This window comes from Asparagus officinalis, chromosome 2 (assembly GCF_001876935.1).
Source record: "Asparagus officinalis chromosome 2, Aspof.V1, whole genome shotgun sequence".
NCBI lineage: Eukaryota > Viridiplantae > Streptophyta > Magnoliopsida > Asparagales > Asparagaceae > Asparagus > Asparagus officinalis.
In genome coordinates, this window is record NC_033795.1 from 47887571 (window position 1) to 47893532 (window position 5962).

The window sequence follows — 5962 nt, forward strand, 5'->3', positions numbered from 1 at the left end:
TATTGATGACTCCTCCTCCTCGGATAGTGAAACCGGAGTTTCTAGAGAAGTGGCCCACCTCTCTAGAAGAATTTCTAAACTAATAAAATTAAACAAAAGTTTTAACCGATCTAACAACTATTCTTCTTCTCGTATAGGAAAATGTTTTGAGTGCAATGAACCGGGTCATCTAGCCAAGGATTGCCCAAAGATCAAGGAGAAATACTTGAAGTATTAGAAGAAGAAGGAAATGTATGCTGGATGGATGAATCCGAGCCAAGTGATTCTGATAGCGACGAGGAATGAGCAAAGTTTGCTCTTCATGACCATAACATTTGCTTTATGGCCAATGAAGATGAGGTAACTATTTCCGACACCGAAAGCGAATCTTTTTATATGCAATGTGATCTAGCTACCACTTTAGAAGAGTTAAATTCTGAATTTAAAAGAATAGCTAAAGAATACTCTTCACTTAAAAAGGTGCATGCTTCCATGGTTGAGGAATTACAATCCTCTATTGCTCAAAAGGATGAGTTGTTAGGGGATCTTGATTTTGAGAACAAACAATTAAGATCAAAAATTGAAAGACTAGAAATTACAAATGGTAAAAATTAAAATTACTCATGCATATCCTAGACATCGTCATCTTCAAAGAAATGAACATCATAGATCATATGCTTCTACACCTAAGAGACGCTTTGTGTGCACATATTGCATGAAGTATGGTCAAATATCCACTCATTGTAGAATTAAGGATAATATGAATTATTATAATATGGCATGGGTACCCAAAGGTACCAAAAACACTAACTCTCAAGGACCCAAGACTTGGGTACCTAAAGTTTCTACATCATCTTATGTAGGGAACATCACAAACATGACGTAGAGGGATGTGGTACCTTGATAGTGGTTACTCTCATCACATAACGGGCAACAAAGAGCTTTTTGCAACCCTATCAAGGATTGAAGGAGGCAATGTCTCCTTCGGTGGCGGTGAGAAAGGTAAAATCATTGGTATTGATAATATTGGTAAGATTCCTTCTCCCGTTATAGAAGATGTTTACTTGGTTAACGGTTGGAATCATAATCTTCTTAGCATTAGTCAATTAAGTGATAATGGTTTTGATATCTCTTTTAAATAGGATAAGTGCATTATCTATTCCTTTATACAAATAGGAGGATCAGAGATTCACTGTTTATGCTATAGTAAATGCTACAGTAGCATTTAGCATTTACTATAGCATAATTACTGTAACTAATAATTAATTAAAAATGTTACTGTAGCACACGGGTATACTGTAACATTTAAAAGACACTGCAGCAGAGCGGGATATTGTAGAACATCCAAAAATTCAAATCATGCATATTAAAAAAAAGCGGGATTACTGTAGCAAAAAAAAATACTGTGCTTTGCACGAACCGCAAACTAGTTAGCATGAATGGAAAAACTATTTTTATTGCTAAAAGAAAATTTAATGTGTATATTTTTTAGATGAATGAACTAGTTAATCAAAATTTGAAATGTCTTGCGGCTATTGATGAGGATCCTTGGATTTGGCATAAAAGACGGTCATGCCAACATAGAATTGATATCCAAGCTCTCCAAAAGAAATCTTGTAAAGGGATTACCAAACTTACACTTCATCAAGGAAACCGTTTGTGATGATTGTGCTAAAGGTAAACAAACCAAAGCTATGTTCAAATCCATCAATGAGGTATCAACTTCTAAACCTTTGCAATTATTGCATCTTGACTTATTTGGCCCTATGCGTGTTACCTCTCTGGGAGGAAAACACTATGTTTTTGTTGTTGTTGATGATTTCACTCGCTTTACATGGACAATCTTTCTTAAAAATAAAGAAGCATGTTTTGAGGAATTCTCCTTTTTAGTAAAAAGAATAGAAAATGAAAAGGATTTGAAGTTGTTAAAATTAGAAGTGATCATGGTGGTGAATTCCAAAATAATTTCTTCAATGATTTTTGTCCACATCATGGTATAACTCATGTATTTTCTGCCCCAAGAACACCACAACAAAATGGTGTTGTTGAGAGGAAAAATCGTACCATACAAGAGATGGCACGTACAATGTTAAATGCTTTTGTTTTGCCTAAATATTTTTGGGCGGAAGCCGTCAATACGGCTTTCCATGTTTTAAATCGTGTTTTGATTAGACCTAAGCTCAAGAAAACTCCTTATGAACTCTTTTATGGCAAAACTCCATCTATTGGATATTTTCGTATTTTTGGTTGTAAATGTTTTATTTTAAATACAAAAGATCATCACGATAAATTTGATTCTAAAATTGATGTTGGTATCTTCTTAGGATATGCTCTTAGAAGTAAGGCTTATAGGGTCTTTAACAAAAGAACACTTATTGTTGAAGAGTCTATAAACGTTACTTTTGATGAAACTAATATTGGTCTTCAAGATGATTTGCCTAGGAATGTTGATGATGAAGATATTGGGGGAGGATTGGAAGGCTTGCAATTAAATGAAACACTCTCAATTGATGCACAAAAGGATGTGGAATGCATTATCACTCATGGGCAAGAGGAACTTCCCAAAGCATGGAAATTCACATCAAATCATCCAAAGGAGCAAATTATAGGGAGCCCTTCACACGGGGTTCTAACTCGCTCAAAGGCTTTAAGTGAATGTGATAATATTGCTTTCTTGTCTCAAATAGAACCTAAAAAGATTAATGAACCCTTAAAAGATGAGTTTTGGGTTTTAGCTATGCATGATGAACTAAATAATTTTAAAAGAAATAATGTTTGGAAATTAGTTCCTAGACCTAACAATGTGAGTGTTATTGGAACAAAATGGGTTTTTAGAAACAAACTTGACGAAATTAGTTCCTAGACCTAACAATGTGAGTGTTATTGGAACAAAATGGGTTTTTAGAAACAAACTTGACGAACATGGCATAGTAACAAGAAATAAAGCCCGTTATTGGAACAAAATGGGTTTTTAGAAACAAACTTGACGAACATGGCATAGTAACAAGAAATAAAGCCTGTTTAGTTGCCCAAGGATTCAATAAAGAAGATGACATAGACTATGATGAAACATTTGCACCGGTTGTAAGGTTAGAATCTATTAGAATGTTTTTAGCTTTTGCAAGTTTTAAGAATTTCAAACTATTTTAAATGGATGTTAAAAATGCTTTTTTAAATGGTTATATAGAAGAGGAAGTTTATGTTGAGCAACCCCCTGGTTTTATGGATCATACTTTTCCTAATCATGTTTACCGGGTTCAAAAAACATTATATGAGTTAAAACAAGCCCCTAAAGCTTGGTATGCTCACCTCTCTATTTTTCTTATTGAAAATAGTTTCTCTAAAAAAAAATTGATAATACTCTTTTTGTAAGAAAAAGGGGAAATGATTTTATCTTGGTCCAAGTATATGTTGATTTTTGTAAGAAAAAGGGGAAATGATTTTATCTTGGTCCAAGTATATGTTGATGATATCATCTTTGGTGCTACTAATGAAGCTTTATGCAAAGGTCCAAGTATATGTTGATGATATCATCTTTGGTGCTACTAATGAAGCTTTATGCAAAGATTTTTCTAAATTTATGCAAGATCACTTTGAGCTGAGTTTGATGGGAGAGCTTACATTTTTTCTCGGGCTCCAAGTCAAGCAAACTAAGAATAGGATTTTTGTTTCACAAAGCAAGTATGCTAGAGAATTGGTGAAGAAGTTTAGTTTGGAGAACTCTAAGCATGCCCTAACTCCAGTGAGTACAAGTATCAAGCTTAATACGGATGATAGTGGTGAGGATGTAGACCAAAAACTATACCGAGGTATGATAGGTAGTCTCCTTTATCTTACCACTAGTAGACCCGATATCATGTTTAGTGTGCGTGCATGTGCACGTTTTTAAGCTTCTCCTAAAACATCTCCTTTGATTGCGGTTAAAAGAATTATTAAATATGTCAATGGAACAATTGATCTTGGTTTATTTTATCCAAAAATCACCTCTTTTGATCTTTATGGTTTTTGTGATGCATGTCAATTTTTGGGTAACTCACTTATCTCTTGGGCTTCTAAGAAACAAAATTGTGTTGCCTTGTCCACTACGGAAGCGGAATATATTTCCGCCGGCTTATGTTGTGCCCAATTCTTATGGATGAAACAAAGCTTACTTGATTATGGTTTGCTTTGTCAAAATACAAACATTTTTTGTGACAACACTAGTGCTATAAACATTTCAAAAAATTTAGTTTTGCACTCTAGAACCAAGCATATTGATGTACGCCACCATTTCTTACGTGATCACGTAGAGCGGAAAGATGTATCTCTTATTCATGTTGATACTAAATCTCAATTAGTGGACATCTTTACCAAGCCTCATAGTGAAGAAGATTTTTGTCCCATAAGAAATGGTTTGGGCGTATGCATTATTTGAATTCTTTTCTTGCTTGTTTGTTTGCTTGGTCACATTTTATATATGCCTTATTTTCATAACATGCTTAAGCACATATCATTACCAAGAGGAGTGTGTGGTGAGGACGTAGTTGATACCAAGAGGAGTGGCGTCGGTAGCCTAATCAGAGGTGGTAATTCGAGCACTTGAAGGAGGCGATACGTGAGGAACAACACTTGAGGTACATTTTATGTATTTAAGTATGTTTCTCATTTCTTTTTACCCCGCTTTTTGATGGTGACAAAGGGGGAGAGACCACCTCCTCATTTGTGCACATAGTAAGGGGGAGCTCATAGATAGGGGGATTACCTATCTATAAGCTATATTTATTTAGCTAAAATATAATGGTTGGTTATTATCATCAAAAAGAAGGAGATTGTTAGCCCTTATGTTTTGATGATGATTTAAGGAGGCGATACGTGAGGAACAACACTTGAGGTACATTTTATGTATTTAAGTATGTTTCTCATTTCTTTTTACCCCGCTTTTTGATGGTGACAAAGGGGGAGAGACCACCTCCTCATTTGTGCACATAGTAAGGGGGAGCTCATAGATAGGGGGATTACCTATCTATAAGCTATATTTATTTAGCTAAAATATAATGGTTGGTTATTATCATCAAAAAGAAGGAGATTGTTAGCCCTTATGTTTTGATGATGATTTACAACCACCATTAGCGGTACTAATTTCTTATTGAGTGATCTTGTAGTCGATATGTATATCAAGATTGTTAGTACCATCGAAAGGAGGATTGGATGGAATATGAGCTACAACGTCTATATCTATAGGAGGTGGAGGCAATATGATGATACTAAATGTTAAACAAGAACAATACATACAAGTGGAAGCTTCATCAACCCATAGCAATATCAAGACTTAAAGAATGTAACTCTATGTGAGGATATTTGCTAGTCCTTTTTTCTTTTCTCTCTAGTACTAGGTTGTAGGTAAGAAGTCGTAGATTTCATTTGAAGCTTTTGGGATATCACACACACTCTTTCACACTCATATTTTAAATAATTTTGACAAAATATAGTTCTTCATATATATATATAAGGATCGATGTGTAAAATTTCTTAACAAAATAGTTTGTTTTTAATAGTAAAACTATTTTACAAAGTTATACTACTTTCAGAAATTATCTTGAATTTTTTCAAAGTCAAAAATCTGATTTCAAATCTTGTATATGCCCTGTATCAGTCCACGGTCGACCGGACGTGGTTCGGTGGTCGACCGTGAACAGGTCTGGCTATTCATTAGCCTGGAAATTTCTCGCGGTCGACCGGACATGGCTCCGCGGTCGACCGCCAATTTTCCAGAGACTCAGCTCTGATTTTTATCATCTCGCGGTCGACCGTCGGTGACACTGCGGTCGATCGTACTTTTTCCAGAGACTTTGTGTATTATCCAGTTTTCAGTTTTTTCTAGCGGTCGACCGCAGTGGCTCGGCGGTCGCCGCTCGACCGCGACTTTCCAGACTGTCTTCTAATGGCTAGATTTTGGCGCTCGCGGTCGACGCCACTTGACTTTCCTGTCGAAATCTCTCTCATT